At 37.8% G+C, this 19,352-nt stretch overlaps 1 long non-coding RNA gene across 1 annotated transcript in view; it reads right to left on the reverse strand.

Moving 5' to 3' along the window:
• Positions 1 to 13,266: 13,266 nt before the first annotated feature.
• The window catches only part of LOC144581002 (uncharacterized), a 71,259-nt gene continuing 65,173 nt past the window's right edge, over positions 13,267 to 19,352 (reverse strand). Inside the window, exons 3-4 of the long non-coding RNA XR_013531453.1 lie at positions 16,256 to 16,302; positions 13,267 to 13,898 (exon numbers count right to left, since the gene is read on the reverse strand). This is a non-coding gene — a long non-coding RNA (uncharacterized LOC144581002). The remainder of the gene's footprint in view (positions 13,899 to 16,255; positions 16,303 to 19,352) is intronic.

Here is a 19,352-nt window from a genome sequence, read left to right on the forward strand (position 1 = left end):
TGGATATTAGACCTTTGTTCGATGCATAGTTTTTGTATATTTTCGCTCATTCTGTAGATTGTCTATTTACTCAATAGTTTATTTTGCTGTGCAGAAGCTCTTTAATTAGTTTCCATTTAGTCTAGTTTTGTTTTTGTTGCAATTGCTTTTGGTGACTTCATCATGAAATCTTTACCAAGGCTTATGTACAATGGTTTTCTTCTAGTGTTTTTATAGTTTTAGGCTTTATATTTCAATCTTTAATCCATTTTGAATTGATTTTTGTATATGTGAAAAGGAGGGGTCTAGTTTAATTCTTCTGCATATGGCTAGCCAGCTATCCCAGCGCCATTTATTAAATAGAAAATCCTTTCCCCATTGCTTTTGTCTACTTGTCAAAGATCAGTTGGTTTTGGTGTGCAGATTTATTTCTGAGTTCTCTAGCCTGTTCCATTGGTCTACATGTCTGTTTTTATACCAGTATCATGCTATTTTGGCTACTATGTACTTGTAGTTACAGTTTGAAGTTGAGTAATGCGATTCCTCCAGCTTTGTTGTTTTTGCTTAGGATTGCTTTGACTATTTGGGCTCTTTTTTGATTCTGTATGAATTTTAGAATAGCTTTTTCTAATTTTGTGAAAAATGTTATTCGTAGTTTGATGGGAATATCATCAAATCTATGAATTGCTTTGGGCAGAATGGCCATTTTAACAATCTTGATTTTTCCTATCCATGAGCATGGAATGTGTTTTATCTGTATATGTTGTCTCTGATTTCTTTCAGCAGTATTTTGTAATCCTCATTGTAGAGATCTTTCACCTTCCTGGCTAGCTGTATTCCTAGTTATTTTATTCTTTTTGTGGCTATTGTAAATGGAATTGTGTTCATGATTTGCCTCTCAGCTTGAAAGTTATTGGTGTATAGAAATGCTACCAATTTCTGTACGCTGATTTTGTATCCTGAAACTTTTTGTATCCTGAAGCAAACTATTTTTCAAAGTGATTGTGTCACTAGCATGTATGAGAGTTCTAGTATCTCAACATCATTATCAACACTATATGGTCAAAATTTTTAATATTTTTCACTCTACTAGGAATGTGTGGTATGTTACTATGTTTTAAATATTCATTTCCCTAAATAACTATCAGTTTTGTGCTTATTTTACATGTATATTTCTTCTTCTTCTTGCCTTGTTTTATTGTCTAAAACCTCCTGTAAAAATTTTAATAGAAGCAGTGCAATTAGGCATCCTTATTTTGTTTCTGATTTGAAGATAAAAGCATTCAGTTTTTTCAGTAATACTTGTTTGATTTTGCCAGATCTTTTTCCTGCATCTAGTGCAGTGCTCGTATTTTTTTTTTTTCCTTTAAGAATGTGTTTAGGTAGTGAATTACATGAATTAAACTTTGAATGTTAAAGCAATCTTGCATTGGGTTATATTATCCTTTTCTGTATTTTTGGATTCTATTTGTTAAAATTTTATTTAGAATTGTTGCATTTATACTCTTAAAAGTGATAGGTATCAAGGAATGCTAATTACATAGAATAAGTTGGGAATTATTTGCCCTTCTTCAATTTTTCTGGAAAGTTTGAATATAATTGATACTATTTCTTCCTTAAATATATGGTAGAATTCACTAGTATGTCATCTAGGCTAGATTTTTGTTTTTTGCATGTGGTTTTAAATTATAAATTCAATTTCTTTAATAGACATAATATTAATAAGTTTATCTATTTTTTTCTTGGGAGGCATTGATAATTTGTGTCTTTTCAAGGAACTTCTGTAATTCATCTATGTTTTCAAATTTATTGTTATAATGTTGTTCATAATATTCTGTTATTATACTTTTAATATCTGAAGAATACCCAACATTGGTATTTTGTGTCATTTATCTTCTCTTTCTGATCAGTTTGGCTACATCTTCCCAATAAATAAGACTTTAGTTATTGATTTTCTCTATTTGCTTTTCTATTTTCTATCTCATTTATTATTATTTTATGTCTTCTGCTTACTTTGGGTTTCATTTTGTTTTTTTTGTCTGATTTCTTAGAGCAAAAGCTTAATTCATTGATTTGAGACACTTCTTTCCTAATGTAGGCATTTAGTGCTATACATTTCTTATTAAGTAGTGTCATGCAATAAATTTTGATGTATTGGGTTTTTATTTTTATTGATTCAAAATAATTTCTAATTTTCCTTTTGATTTTTTCTTTGACACTTGACTTATTTAGCATTATGTTAAATTTTTTTTAGATCTTTGGGAGATTCTCCAGAGATTATTCTCATTTTAATTTCTATATATTTTTTCTTTATTTGAAAGAAAGAAAGAGAAAGAGAAAGGGGGAGAGAGAACAGGAGTCTTGCTCTATTGCCCAGGCTGGAACGCAATCTAAAAATAGGTATTAAAAACCTCTTTTATGCCAATAATTGCGCTTAACAGCAGAGACAGGAAAAAATAAGGGAAGAAAATAACAAACAGCCAACCAATATTTCATTTAAGTCTGTGAAATGCTATGCAAATGCTGAAGAATGATTTACTTTCAATTATATAGTCACTTTCAAAATAGGTGTAATGTGATACTGAGAAAAATGTATGTTCTGTGGACCTGGGGTGAAGAATTCTATAAATATTCACTGAGTTTACTTGTTCAGGTCTGAGTTCAAATCATAGATGTCCCTGTTAATTTTCTATCTTGTTGATCCATCAAATATTAACAATGTGGCGTCAAAGTCTCCCGCTATTATTGTGCGGGAGTACAAGTCTCTTTATAAGACATTAAGAACTTGTCTTATATATCTGGGTGTTCCTATATTGGGTGCATATATGTTTACGATCATTGGCTCCTGTTGTTGCATTGATCCTTTTACCATTATGTAATGTCCTTCTTTGTTTCTTTTAGTCTTTGTTACTATTAAAGTCTATTTTTTCAGAAACGAAAGTTACAACTCCTGATTTTTTTTTTTCTCTCTCCATTTGATTGGTAAGTCTTCCACCAACCCTTTGTTTTGAGTCTTTGTGTGTCCTTGCTTATGAGATGGATCTGGATACAGCGTACCAATGGATTTTGACTTTTTATTCAATTTGCCTGTCTGTGTCTTTGATTGGGGTATTTAATCCATTAAATTTAGGATTAATATTGATGTTTGTGAGTTTAATATTGTTTTTTAATGCTAGCTGGCTATTTTGCCCATTAGTTGATACAGATTCTTTATTATGGAGATATTCTTTACCTTTTGGTAAGTTTTTGGGATGACTGATACTGGTTGTTCCTTTCTGTGTATAGTGCTTCTTTCAGAAGCTCTTGTAAAGCAGGCCTGGTGGTGATGAAATCTCTGAGTGATTGCTTGTCGCAAAAAAATTTATTTTTCCTTCATTTATGAAGCTTAGTTTGGCTGGATATGAGATTCTGGGTTGAAAATTCTTTTCTTTGAGGATACTGAATATTGATCCCCACTCTCTTCTAGTTTTAGGGTTTCAGCTGAGAGATCTGCTGTGAGTCTGATAGGCTTTCCTTTATGGGTAAGCTGACCTTTCTCTCTAGCTGCCCTTAAAATTTTCTCCTTTATTTCAACCCTGGTGAATCTAATGATTATATGTCTTGGGTTGCTCTATTTGAGGAATCTCTTTGTGGTGTTCTCTGTATTACCTGGAGTTGAGTATTGTCCTGCCTTAATAGGTTAGGAAAGTTTTCCTGAATAATATCCTGAAGAATATTTTCCAGCTTGGATTCATTCTCTTCACGACATTCAGGTACACCTATCAAATATAAATTAGGTCTTTTTCACATAGTCCCATATTTCTTTGAGATTTTGCCCCTTCCTTTTTACTCTTCTCTAATCTTGTCTTCTTGTTTCATTTCATTAAGTTGGTCTTTGGCCTCTGATATCCTTTCTTCTGCTTGATCAATTTGACTGTTAAAACCTGTGCATACTTTGCAGAGTTCTCATATTGTATTCTTCAGTTCCATTAATTCATTTATATTCCTCTCTAGATTGCCTATTCTCATTAGGATTTCATCAAACCTTTTTTCAAAGTTCTTAGTTTCTTTACATTGGGCTAGAGCATGTTCTTTTAACTCACAGAACTTTCTTATTATCCACATTCTGAAGCCTACTTCTGTTATTGGAATGCACTCGTTCTCCATCAGGCCTTGTTCCCTTGTTGATGAGGAACTGTGATCCCCTGCAGAGGGAGAGGCATTCTGATTTTGGGTATTCTCAGCCTTTTTACACTGGTTTCTTCCCATCATTGTAAATTTATCTACCTGTCATCTTTGTAATTGCCGACTTTCAAATTAGGTCTCTGAGTGGACGTCCAACTTGTTGATTCTCAGTGCCGGAATCTGAGCAACCCACTGTGCTGGCTAAAACAGTGGCGTTAAGATTCGTGGTGCTTTTCTGCCTGGGAATCTCTGGTCTGGCTTCCTTCTTGAGTCTGTTTTTCAATCAGGTGAAGAGGTGACTCTGCCTTCCTGGAGCTCCAAACGTTGACCAAAAGGGGACCCAGTCCCGTTTACTCCACACCAAGAACCGCCATACTGGCCATAAGAGTCGTGCTGGCAACCCGTGGGGCTCCTTCTCTGGGAATCTCCTGGTCCTTGAGCCATAAAAATTCACCTGAAAGTGTGGCATCCTCTTGTTCTCTGTGCTTTCACTGGGAGCTACAATCCTGAGCTGCTAGTAATCAGCCATCTTGGATCTCTCCTCCCAATTTCTACTTTGATTTCATTATTGGCAGAGAACATGATTTGATTTACTCTTTAAAAATTTTACTGAGACATTTTATGGCCTAAAATATGGCTTATCTTGGTACAACAAGAAGAGCTAATGAACCTAAATATATACAGACCCAATACAGGAGCACCGAGATACGTAAGGCAAGTTCTTAATGACTTACAAAGAGATTAGACTCCCACACAATAATAGTGGGAGACTTTAACACTCCACTGTCAATATTAGACAGATCAACAAGACAGAAAATTAACAAGGCTATTCAGGACTGGAACGCAGACCTGGAACAAGCAAACCTAATAGACGTTTACAGAACTCTTTACCCCAAATCCACAGAATATACATTCTTCTCAGCACCACATCATACCTACTCTAAAACTGACCACATAATTGGAAGTAAGTCACTCCTCAGCAAATGCAAAAGAACGGAAATCATAACCAAGAGTCTCTCAGACCACAGTGCAATCAAGTTAGAACTCAGAATTCAGAAACTAACTCAGAACTGCACAGCTTCATGGAAGCTGAACAACTGGCTCTTGAATGTTGACTGGATAAACAATGAAATGAAGGCAGAAATAAAGAAGTTCTTCAAAACCAACAAGAACGAAGACACAACATACCAGAATCTCTGGGACACATTTAAAGCAGACCCTAGAGAAAAATATATAGCAATAAGTGCCCATATGAGAAGAAAGGAGAGATCCAAAATTGACACCGTATCATCAAAATTGAAAGAGCCAGAGAAACAAAATAAAAAAAACTCAAAACCTAGCAGAAGACAAAAAATAACTAAGATCAGAGCAGAACTGAAGGAGATAGAGACACAAAAACCCTTCAAAAAATCAATAAATCCAGGAGCTGGTTTTTCAAAAAGATCAACAAAGTAGACCACTAGCCAGATTAATAAAAAAAAAAGAGAGAGAATAACCAAATAGATGCAATAAAAAATGATAAAGGGGAAATCACCACAGATTCCACAGAAATTCAAACCATCACCAGAGAATATTACAAACAACTCTATGCACATAAACTAGTAAACCTGGAAGAAATGGATAAATTCCTGGACACTTGCCTCCTCCCAAGCCTAAACCAGGAAGAAGTCTAAACCATGAATAGACTAATAACAAGATCTGAAGTTGAGGCAGCAATTAAGAGCCTACCACACAAAAAAAGCCCACATCCAGTTGGGTTCACAGCCGAATTCTACCAGACACACAAAGATGAACTGTTACCATTCCTTCTGAAACTATTCCAAATAATCCAAAAAGAGGGAATCCTTCCCAAATTATTTTATGAGACCGATGTCATCCTGATACCAAAACCCGGCATAGACTCAACAAGAAAAGAAAACTTCAGGCCAATATGCATGATGAACATAGATGCAAAAATCTTCAATAAAAGACTGGCAAGCCGATTGCAACAGCACATCAAAAAGCTTATCCACCATGATCAAGTAGGATTCATCCTGGGGATGCAAGGCTGGTTCAACATACCCGTCTATAAATGTAATTCACCACATAAACAGAACCAAAGACAAAAACCACGATTATCTCAATTGATGAAGAGAAGGCCTTTGACAAAATTCAACAGCCCTTTATTCTAAAAACCCTCAATAAACTCAGTATTGATGGAACGTATCTCAAAGTAATAAAAGCTATTTACTACAAACCAACAGCCAATATCATACTGAATGGGCAAAACCTGAAAGCATTCCTTTTGAAATTTGGCACTAGACAAGAAGGCCCTCTGTCACCACTCCTATTCAATATAGTACTGGAAGTTCTAGCTAGAGCAATCAGGCAAGAAGAAGAAATAAAGGGTATTCAAGTAGGAAAGGAGGAAGCCAAATTGTCTCTATTTGCAGATGACATGATAGTATATCTAGAAGACCCCATCATCTCAGCCCAAAAACTCCTGAATGTGATAAGCAACTTCAGCAAAATCTCAGGATATAAAATCAATGTGCAAACATCACAAGCATTCCTATACACCAATAATAGACTTAAAGAGAGCCAAATCAAGAACAAACTGCCATTCAAAAATGCTATAAAGAGAATAAAATACCTAGGAATACAACTAACAAGGAACACAAAGGACCTCTTCAAGGAGAACTACAAACCACTGCTCAATAAATAAGAGAGGACACAAACAGATGGAGAAACATTCCATGTTCATGGTTAGGAAGAACCAATATCATGAAAATGGCCATACTGCTCAAAGTAGTTTACAGATTCAACACTATCCCCATTAAACTACCAATGACCTTCTTCACAGAACAGGAAAAAACCACCTTAAACTTCATATGGAACCACAAGGGAGCCCTCATAGCCAAGTAAATTCTAAGTAAAAAAAAAAAAACACAGCGGGAGGCATCACACTACTGGACTTCATACTATACTACAAGGCTACAGTAATCAAAACAGCATGGTACTGGTACCAAAACAGAGATATAGACCAATGGAACAGAACAGAGGCCTCAGAGGCAACACAACATATCTACAACCATATGATCTTTGATAAACCTGACAAAAACAAGCAAGGGGGAAAGGATTCCCTGTTTCATAAATGGTGTTGGGAAAACTGGCTAACTATGTACAGAAAGCAGAAACTGGACCCCTTACTGACATTTTACACTAAAATTAACTCCAGATGGATTAAAGACTTAAACATAAGACCTAACACCATAAAAACCCTAGAGGAAAATCTAGGCAAAACCATTCAGGACATAGGAGTAGGCAAGGACTTCATGACCAAAACACCAAAAGCATTGGCAACAAAAGCCAAAATAGACAAATGGGACCTAATCAAACTCCACAGCTTCTGCATGGCAAAAGAAACAGTCATTAGAGTGAATTGGCAACCAACAGAATGGGAAAACATTTTTGCAGTTTACCCATCTGACAAAGGGCTGATACCCAGAATTTACAAAGAACTCAAACAGATTTACAAGAACAAAACAAACAAGCCCATTCAAAAATGGGCAAAGGATATGAACAGACACTTTACAAAAGAAGACATATATGAGGCCAACAAACATATGAAAAAATGCTCATCATCACCAGTCATTAGAGAAATGCAAATCAAAACTACATTGAGATACCATCTCACACCAGTTAGAATGGTGATCATTAAAATATCTGGAGACAGCAGATGCTGGAGAGGATGTGGAGAAATAGGAACACTTTTACACTGCTGGTGTGGAAGACAGTGTGGTGATTCCTCAAGGACCTAGAAATAGAAATTCCATTTGACCCAGCAATCCCATAACTGGGTATATATGCAAAGGACTATAAATCGTTCTACTATAAGGACACATGCACACGAATGTTCATTGCAGCACTGTTTATAATAGCAAAGACCTGGAACCAACCCAAATGCCCATCGATGATAGACTGGACTGGGAAAATGTGGCACATATACACCATGGAATATTATGCAGCCACCAAAAACAATGAGTTTGTATTTTTTGTTGGGACATGGGTGAACCTGGAGAACATCATTCTCAGCAAACTGACACAGAACAGAAAATGAAATACCGCATGTTCTCACTCATAGGAGGGTGTTGAACAATGAGAACACATGGACACAGGGAGGAGAGTATTACACACAGGTGTTGGTTGGGGGGAATAGGGGAGGGACCGCAGGGGGTGGGGAGTTGGGGAGAGATAGCATGGGGAGAAATGCCAGATATAGTTGAAGGGGAGGAAGGCAGCAAATCACACTGCCACGTGTGTACCTATGCAACTATCTTGCATGTTCTTCACATGTACCCCAAAACCTAAAACGCAATTAAAAAAAACTTTACAATAGTATATTTCCATTTCTCCTCTTTCCATCTTTATGATGCTGTGGAGTCTTCTGGTAATCCAGAAAGGATCACAGAGACCTCAGCTCTGGTGTCTTTAAGCCACTAAGCAAATACGGCAACTGCCTCCCTCTAGTTTTTTGTATGACAAAGAAACAGCAACTACCACACTGCACTTGTTGAAGCCACTGCTTAGTCAGCTACAGCTGAATCCAACATCCCATATGAAATGGTGGAGAAAGGGGATATTATCTTTGTATGATTAAACAATGATTTTTATTTCTTTCATAATATAAGAAACCAAACAGTCAGTTTTAGGTTTTAAAAAGGTGAATCCATTCAGAACAATCCATTTTCCTCATCTTCTGTCTCACCATTTTCAACCTTTAACCAAAATTTCAAGTATCAAAGCACAAATAGCACTATGCTACAATTCATGTACAATATATTTACATTTCTTGTAAATCCTTGAGGGCAAGTTATGTGTTTTATTTATCTTCAAGCCTTTAGAACTGAAAACATCCTAGCACCTATTAGAAGATCAGGCAGTTATTGTTATTTAAATTACAACAGGAGGAGAAGAACCTCTTTAATCCCATAGTATAGGCTGTGTCCACAGGATACAAACCAGTGTTCAGATATGTAATATGGCAGGCAAGCAGAAGGGAGCCAGAAAAGAGGACCAGCACTTTGTCATTGTAACAGTGTCTGTCTCCTTATAGTCCAGAAAACATCATGTGGCTCTACAGGGACAAAAGTGTCCCCTGGTACCTGAAGAAAACTACCTTACAAAAAGAAGCCTTGATAGATGCTTTAGCAAATGCTCCTCTATTTGCAGCATTTTCTGCCTATAGTTACATTTCTCCAAAGGGGGCAATGATATTAAAATACAGTTATCATATTTACTTAAAATGGATACTTCAATATATTTCACTTAAAAATGTCTTACTTAAAATGGATACTGAATCATAAAATACAAGCAGCAAAAAGACAAACAATGGCATGCTCATTTAATTTTATTTTCTACTGTAATGATTATTCACTCATCAATTGCCTCAGATCTGGGGACGTGGTATTTTCTGGCCCATGGAGTCTAAAATCAACAGGAACCAGCAAAAGCTCAAATCAGATTTCTTCTCTCGCCTATACATAAAGGTTAGACAAGTTATCGAGGCATGAAACTCCCAAGTCCTGAGTCATTGACAACTCAAATTGCCTAAGTGTGAAATCATACTTCTGCCTGAAAACTTGCAAGAATATATTTGAGATGGGTGTCACTGGGATGACCAGATAAAATGGGGCCAGTGAGACCAGGCAGTTTTGACACTATAAATTATTTCAAATTTTGTGAGTTTACATGTTGGCAGCCATTCTCTTCAAATTGTAGACCCATACACTTAAGAAAAGTTGCTCACAGTGTGGAGTCTAGAGTATTTTAAGTAGATCAGAAAAAGTAGGGTTGAAAAACCCACTTTTCCTGCAAGTTAAAGGGATGATTTACAATGAGGATTTTAAAATGAAGATTGAGTTTGCAACCATTCATTTTCTACAAGCATGCCTAGACCACCTGATAAATAATACATTTTTGTATTATGCTTATAAAATATGCAAATGGGTACAATTTGCAAATAAATGCCTGGAAGAATTTTTAAAACTTCAGAAGTAGCTTAATCCTAGGATTTGCAGCCTTCTTATTTGTGAGGTTTTTATTTTATTTTGACAGCAGCCACCAATTCAATTAAACCATATGGGAAATGAAGTTTGGTTGTTGGTGGATTTTTTCTTTCTGAAAGAAGAAAATAATCAAAAATTTGGCAAGATGGAAAGCAAGAAGCAATTTGCAAACGGTGAAATCAAACAGTGCCACATCAAAATAAGAGGGAAGGAAATCCAGCAGCGAAGCAGGTATAGCTTTACGTGTTATCTCTGTCCTTCACCCTCATTCTCAACAGTCTTTCCTTGTGGTGGAAAAACGAAGATACGATTAGAAACTGCAAGGTTAGAAGCTAAAATAATGCTCTGACAGCAAATGGAAGCAGAAGATGAAAACTCAGAATCTGTAGGCATGGAAAATACTGCAAGAGATGGCCATTTCAAAGCAGCCTCTGGCAGCCACCCAAGAATAGTAGGTAAGCATGACCAATATTAGCTTCTTATAAAATGAAGCTACAAATCCCCATGATGTATATAACCACAGAGGTAACACAGATTAGGAACTTGCATACAAAAACATATGAACAAGACTGCTGAATTGCCTTTACACATAAGACATGTTTTCCAGCCCTGAAGCTACTATCTGTTGAGGAAATGTTCTGTGCTGGGCACTGAGATAAGCACAACTCAAATAGTCCTCACAACAGCCCCATGGCTTAGGTGTTTATAAGCAAAGAAACCAAAGCACAGAGAGGTTCAGGGGCTTGCCTGTGTCTAAGTGTGGCCAAGCTGGAATCAGAATTCAGCTCTGACTGAGGCCTACTTGAGGGTGGAGGATGGGAAAGAAGACAGGAGCAGAAAAAAATAACTATTGGGTACTAGGCTTAGAACCTGGGTGATTAAATAATCTGTACAGCAAATTCCCATGACATGAATCTACCTGTGTAACAAACCTCCACATAAATTCCTGAACTTAAAATCTAAGTTTTAAAAAATAAAAAAGAATCCAAGACAGCAAAAAAAAAAAAAAAAAAATTCAGGTGTAACTTTCCGAAAGCCAGGCCTTCCTCATGACATCATCAAGTGCCCCTGACAAACAGCAGTCAGAGCATCTATGACCCAAATTCTGTCCTATGCGTACAAGGGAAAGCTGCTGGTTAAAAGAAATCTCGGGGATATTTTGACAAATGAAGCATTCATTAATGATGGTAAATAAGTACATTCATATTTTTCTGAACTCTACACATACGCTAAGTACAAGAGGTTGTCGTCAAGAGGGGCATTATGGAGAAAATGCTAGTAGCCCAAGTTTCAATGACCTGAATTTCTTCCCTCACATGTTTGTTCTTTCAGGCCACACAATTCCAAGAAAAGGGTAAACCTCTTTATTGGGTGAAGCCCTGGTTACTGGAAAACATGTCTTCTGAAACAACCAGGTGTGGGGAAAGCGGCGACATGACTAGACACACCTGGCTTGATTGATGCTTTGAACTAGCCCCAGTGAACCAGATTCAGGAGAATCAGCAGGGAGAGGGGCTTCTAGGGAAAATGCCAGTATGCAGGGCGTAAGCTGCTTTCCGTCTCCTACAGTTTTGTGCAAAGTAAGATGTGTGAATGACAGATAGTAGGAAGGACAGTGACAACAGCAGGAGAGATGAAGCGTGCTGAATGTCATCGGAATTGTGCCCATTTCTCCAAGCTTTGGGGCTGATGTGGTACTTTTTCGTACTGCATCATTTATTGTCTAATACATTGTTCAAATATTTATTGAGGGCCAACTATGTTCAAGGCTGCGAGGATAAGACAAGCAAGGTGGTTGTTTTTATGAAACTTACATTCTAGGAGATAGGAAGGTAGACAATGATGAAATAAACATATATATGAGTTGTTAAGTAGTGGTAAGTCCTATGAAGCCAAAAGAAACTAGTTAAGAGGAATAAAGTGCTATAGGGATACACATTTTCATAAGAAAGTCAAATAAGTCCCCTCTGAATGAGCAACACTTGAGTAGAGGCCTTAAAGAAGGGTGTGAGTGAGCCAGACAGCTAGGAGAAGATATCCCAGAGAGAGGAAACAATCAGTGTGAAATCATAAGTATGGTCTGTGCTTATGTCCCAGGAACATTAAGGAGGCTGGAGTGTCTGCAAAGGGGCAGGAGGGGAACAGTAGGAGACAAAGACAGAGAGGCTACAGTGGCAAGCAAAGCATATCATATAGGGCTTAAACACTCAGGACATTATAACAATTTCTACCTTATTCTCTGAATAAGATGAGAAGCCACTGGGGAGTTTTAAGCAAAGAAATCACTCTGGCTTCTGTGCAGAAAAGAAACAAGAGTGAAAACAAGAAAAAAGTCACTAGGAGGCTACTGCAATAATCCACGTGAGAAACAGACCAGAATGGTAGCAGTGGAGACGGTGAAGAGTGTTGGACATTTGGTACACAACAAAGGCAGTAGTGAAGAATGATGCCAAGATTTGTTGGCTCATGTGACTGCAAGAATGGAGCTATTTACTGAGACAGGGACAGGCAGGTTAGAAGGTGTTTCATTCGTATTATGTTTTAGGTGTCCACTAGACATGAACTAGGTGTTACATATCATCACCCTGACCTGCTGTGACCCCTTACTCTGTGCCAGGTTTCTGTGCAAAAACTTTCTCACTTAATAGGATGTCTGAATTTTATTAACATTCATCTTTCACAGTGGAGTGCAGTTTCCTAAGAGCAGTGGCTGTTTCTATTTCTCTCTGTGTATTCCAAGCGCAGTGCCTGACAAAGTAGACACTCAGTGACTAGCGAATGGAAGACTGAATAAAAGAGTGAAGAAGTGAGACTTCCCAACAACTCCATACAGAACTGGACCAACTGCTTCACAGCCCATCTTAATCGAGTATGAATCCCACCGATGGCATGACCAGTGGAGATGCCCCTGGCATCAATGCCTCCTCTTTCCCTTGGGTCCAGGTCAGACCTTCCATTTAAGGTTCCTAAATGCTGACATTATTTTACTGTAACAAAGTTTAGGAGAATATGAAAAAAACACATTTTCTTCATAATACTATAGATTAATTTCCTCAATTTTATACCACTATGGCTGCCTAATCTTAAATTTTCCATATGGGTCTACTTGAAAATTTGTTCTAGGGTTCCTTTGTGATCTCACCGAACTCACCAGACCATCCTACCTCTACAATTTGCACCCCCAACATCATACTCTGAAACTCTCTTGTCCTTGTGCTAGCTTTATCTGTAGTCAGAGTAAATTGTGGTCTGTCCTTTTAGCACAAGGAAAACTCTACTATCCATTTCCCAAGGTACAAGTTGATCTCATGTTTAAGAATCCAGCACAAAGAGGTATTTCTCTGCATTGACTTTCCCTTTTCATGAGCTCGTCAATAAAATGGGTTAACAAATGAAGCCATTACTTTTTATTAATATTTATTCAAAACGCAATAATCTCTATGTGACTAGCTATACCTGGGAAAGATGGTTCACATTAAGGCATTTAGAATAAAAATCAGGAGTGGAGTCCTGAAAGGGCAGTGTGAGAGCAACAAGGTAGACCTCCCCATTTCCCCAGTTGGTAGCCCAGCCTACATAAGATATAGGTATTAGGAAGTAAACAGTGTAATTGCTGGTGTTTAAAAAAAAACCTCTATCTTGCTATTTAGAGGCGAAGACATGGGAGTCAAGTCATTATCCATGGTTGATGCACTGGCCAGCCTTTATCTAAAAAAAAAAAAAAAAAAAAAAAAAAAAAAAAAAAAAAGGTTCCATGTTCAACTAAGTTGGGAACATTATCATCTTTCTTATCATCTTTCTCTTGGATATTTACAATGGACATGAGCAGATTAGACACAGGGAGAAACCTTAGATTTTAGAACTCTGCTTAACCTTGTTTAATATAACATTTTTACAAACCTATTTTTATTTCTCACTCAATATCTTTAGAAACACGCCATTCTCTAGAAGATAATTTATAAGAGGCTGAACTAACTCTCTCTACCTGGAAGTTAATAGTATGAAAGAAAGGAAGGTGCCTCATATGCTGAAGAGTGTAGTCTTTGATCAGGTTCAAAGACATGGGTTTAATTCTTCACTAACCTATTTACTGGCTTTGTGGCCTCAGGTGAGTTACTAAACCTTTCTGTGCTTCTATAAATTGAAGTTCTATATTGATTTTAAATCTAAGCATTTTGCCTCTAATGCATATAAAATATCTTGACATGTAATACATATTATCCATGTATTTATAATCTGGGCTCACCTTTGCACCTTTGTCCTTTCTAGGACTCTATTTCACCCTTGGTCATCATCCCTGGTTTAGAGTAGCCAGGTATAGTAGATAAGAGCAAGAGCATGGGATCAAGATACACTTGGGTTCAAATTTTGGTCTGTCATTTACTAGCTGTGTGGTCCTGGACAAGTTACCTGCTGTCTCTGAGCCTTAGTTTCTCTATCTGTGAAATCGTAGAACTGCAGGGAGGATCAAAATAGATAAGGCACATACAGTGACCAGCAGGAGGCCTACTTCAGAGTAAATGGCACAGGAAAAAGCTGTTCCAGGATTCTGGTTTTAATTTCCTGTCTCCACACTTTTAATCTCTGGCTTTGCTGTGATCTCTTTACTTAATCTCATTGCTAAGCACATTTGATCCTGGGAGCCAACACTCCTGACAGTGGAGTCCAGCAAATCCCTCTTCCATTTCCATTCCCAAACAGTAGCTTCTTCCCTGGGGCACCTGGTGCTTATAATTTACTTTCAGATCCCTGGCCCAGCTGCAGGGAAAGAGAACAGACAACGATTTCTCTTCCCACAGCCTCCCACGCATTAGTTTTCCCTGCATGTCTGACGTTTGACTTCTAAGTGCCCTCTGGCTGTGATTACTCAGGCAAAGTGAAGTGGACAGATGGAACAATTATTTGGAAAGCACAACCAATGGAAAGCAAAACAAAAAGACAGAAAAAGAAAACCCTACACTAAACTCGGCAGTTGAGAGGAAATAGTTTATTGGTTTTAATTATTCTTATTGCCTGCTGGCATCGGTTGTATTTTCGAGGTAATTGGTCAGCTCTCCCCATTCGTCTGCCCATGTAGAGAAATGATCTTTTCTTAATATCAGCGCTCCAGGTAGCCCTCTCTTGAAGGAATGGATGTGTTTGGGCAAAGCTTGTCTAAAAGCAAAATTTTAAAGTGACTCTGATCAATTCACTGGCTTTCCTGATAAACACAAAAGATGAGGAAATAAGTCTCCGAATATAAGAAATCAAACTTTAGGAAAAAGCATACTTTCAATATCAAGTATTTGAAAAATTTCTGAAAAAAACTATAATTAATGTTTCATAGTTCTGGAATCAAACTGCCTGATTTTATTTCTGGCTCTGTCACATTTTCTGCTGTGCAACCTAGTATTAATATAAATTATTTAAGCTCTGAGTCTGTTTCCTGGTCTCTTCAGTGGAGATAACAGGAGTACTTACTCACAGAGTAATGATTAAATGAAATAGCTGTGTGTGTGTGTAGGACTTAGCAGCTGCCTGCTACGTAGTAAATTCCCAGTAAATGGTGGCAGTTATTAATACGTTATTAATCAATAGCTTTATGTTTCAAGCTATAAAAGTTAAAGATGGAAAAACCTGGAACCCCAGATGATGGCAGCTCACGGCTTCTGTGCGATTTCAGCTATTATTTTTCTGGTTCAATTCATAGACTGCTACAGCTTCAAATTCTCTAGAGCACATGTCTGTTCAGTGAGATGTGCCTATGTGTAGGAGACCATTACGTAGTATTTGAAGTTCGTTCATTATTCACAAATATGGCAAGAATCTGATTCAATGCCAGCTGAACAGTGAGTGTAGATTTGCTGTGGAAGAGACAGGCCCTAAATGGATCTTCAATGTTGAAACAGCTATCTGGGTGAGGGAGCAGAGCACATGCTTTGGCCTTCCTTGGGTGCCATCCTGCCTAAGTTTAGGGGGCTATGCTGTATAACCTAAGGTCATGTGAATTGTGTTTCAGACTTTCTCTTATTCTAGAATAGAATCAAAGGCAGACTTTGATGGCTTATAGCCTAAAACGTTCTCACCTGTGCCACAGGGTCAGCCGCTGTGTAACAGAGGTCAAAGACGTTTCCTGAAAGATAATAAAAAATATTAGTGGTAACTACTGCATATTGAGTACTTATCAGGCACCCAACTAGCTGTTTTACCAGAATTATTTAATTCCTAGAGCCACTTTCTGAGGGAGGAATTTTTATTAAGCGTACTTTTTTTTGATGAAAAAAAAACAGGCATAGAGGAGTTAAGCCATTTGACCAAATCACACAGCTAGTGGCTGGTAGAGTCAAGATTTGAACCCAGGCCTTTGGATTCCAAAATCAGATAGCTTAATTAACTGCTCTGTTATCTCTTATGAGGGTTAGTTTCCATCTGGGGACAAGTTGAAAAAACTTTTTCTGGAAAGCCCTTGGCCACGGTGTAAGGCCACACGAGTAATCCATGAGAGCCTGCAATAAAATCCACACTAACCCCAAGTCTGTCCTAAATAACAATGAGAAAGATAATTGATAGTCAACAATGGTAACAACAACTACAACAATTTATTGAACAAGTGCTATACACCAAGTACCATGCTTAGCACTTGAAAATTCACACAACTAACCCTCACAGAAACTGCAGCTCTGGCGTCTAATAAGCCTGCATTTGCATCTAACTCTGCCATTTAGCAGCTTTGGAATTTTCAGTAAGCATTTAGATTCGCTCTGTCTTATTTTCCTCATTTAAAAACCAAAATTTGGTGTGAGAATTAAATGAAATAATGTATGATAGACACACAGTGACTAGAAGATGCCAGGCCTCAACAAATGTTAGCATCACTATTACCTCTTTTCTACAATATGAAGAAATAAAGTCTCTTGGAGAAAGTGGATGAACTGAGCCTTCATGCCTGGCAATGTCTGTTTGTAAAATCTGGGTTTTTTAGTCATTCAGTTTCAATCCAAAGCTGAATGACTCGTTCCACTTAACCCTTGGGTCTCACACACAGCTACTTGTCAGAAACAACTGGGAAACGTGTTTAAAATCTGGAGTCTTCACACTCATCCTGGGTAATTCTGATGCAGTGGGACTGACTTTTCAGCTGTGTTGCTGTAGGGCCCAGCTGGAGTCCACTGCTCTGGCTCTGGCCACCACCTTGGTCTCAGGATCCATTTTCCGTTGTCCCACCTAAGGGAATGTGTCTATCATCAGTGACTGCAAAGAACCCTCTCACTTAGCCCCGGCTGCCATAACAAAATATCATAGACTGAATGGCTGAAACAACAGAAATTTATTTTATCACGGTTCTGGAAGCTAGCTAGAGTCCAAGCTCAAGGTGCCAGCATGGTCAGTTTCTGGTGAGGTCACCTTCTTGCTCCATGCTCACTTGACAGGTCTGGGAAGGAAGCTCTCTGCTGTTTCTTTTTATAAGGACATTAATTCCATCATGAAGGTCCTATCTTCTTGAACTAATTATCTCCCAAAGGTCATATTGCTAAACATCATAACCTTGGGGGTTAGGATTTCAATATATGAATTTTGGAGGGACACCATTCAGTCAAAAGCATCTTCCTAATTAATTAAGATGTTCTCCTTTTCCATTCCATTTCATCAGCAATAGTCTTTAAAAAAATTAAAAGATATTGGCATAGCACTTGTTTGCTGGGCACTGTACCCAAAATACTATTTATTTATCTATTTATTCATTACTTATCCTTGATCTGCTTTCAAAAAAGCATATACGGTGTCTGCTGGGAGTTTAAAATCCTCCCAGGAAACACTGACAAGAACACATGACATCGCACCCTACAGAACAGCAGGGTCATTTTCCTGTCTGTTGTTCTAATTGCCCTGTTGTTAATTGTTATTCATGCAAATGTGGGCCTCTTCCCCTATAGCTAATATTTGTCATTTCTCCAGTCACTTTCTTCTCTGCTCACTTAGGATTTTGTTGCAGGCACAGTGACTGAGTCATCAGCTGGCTCTGGCTTTCAGGTGCCTCAGCAGAAGCAAGGGCAGCATCTTTGTCTTAGTTGATGGTGGGAACTATTCCCATCTCCGTGCTCCTGAAATTAAAATGAGGATGATGATGTTGATGATGACGATGATGATGATGATGATGATGACAGCAAGTAGCCTTCACTAATCACTTAAGGTGTGCCAGGCATAATTTTATTTACTCCTCATAGCAACCCTCAGAGCTCCACTTCTCATTCTGCAGAAATGAAAGCTGAAGCTTAGAGGATCTAGCTATGTTACTCAAAGTCATATACAGCCAATAATCAGGGAGCCACAGAGCCAGGAACTTTCTCACTTCTGTCTCTGATCAGATTGTTTTCATTGCCTTTAATGGTCTCTCCTATTGGATTCCTCTGATATCTTGGCTTAAAATAGGGTGTCTAATTTAGAAATAGGTTTTCCACATCGTGGAGGTGATATAACTATATAGAGGGGTGGCTGATAGAGAGTGTTAGTCAGCAGGAAAAATTCAGCCATCACCAGTCTAGGGAGAAAATAGAGTAAAACAGATTCCTAGACCCAAGTCTCATTAATGACATTTAATATTAAAACTGATTTCCAGAGACAACCACAGGGATAGTTGAATAATTACAAATCCAACTTAATAAACACTCTAATTTTATGTCACATACTAGAACTGGATTCAGAATCTAAAAATCACTGCTAAATGGAAGAATCTAAATAAGCAGGAGGTCCAAAATAAAGTAAAATAGACTCAATTTGATTATATTTGATAAACATGGTTTGGTGAGAGGTGTTTTCAAAACATCATTTTCCTACCCAATGTGTATTTACCAAGTAAAACACATAAGCTGCACACCAGAAAGTATTCAGATTTAAGGACAAAAACAAACAAACAGTAATGCATCATTTCTCTAGCATTTGTTACTCAAAATTCTTTTGCATAAACAATTCTCATGGAGTATTATTGAAAACCAATTCTGCAGAGGAAACTGACCTGTTTCTTACTAGTGTGATCCCCCCGCCCCGCACAAGGCCACTCGCAGTGACTGTGGGGCCCTAAGTGATAGCTGGTTCAGTCGTTGCCTCTGATGCGGCCTTTAGAAGCCATATCCAAGTTGAGGTCTGAAATATTTTTGCACCCTTATAACTCTCTGCATACACTAG

The sequence above is a fragment of the Callithrix jacchus genome, chromosome 2 (genome assembly GCF_049354715.1).
Source record: "Callithrix jacchus isolate 240 chromosome 2, calJac240_pri, whole genome shotgun sequence".
Lineage (NCBI taxonomy): Eukaryota > Metazoa > Chordata > Mammalia > Primates > Cebidae > Callithrix > Callithrix jacchus.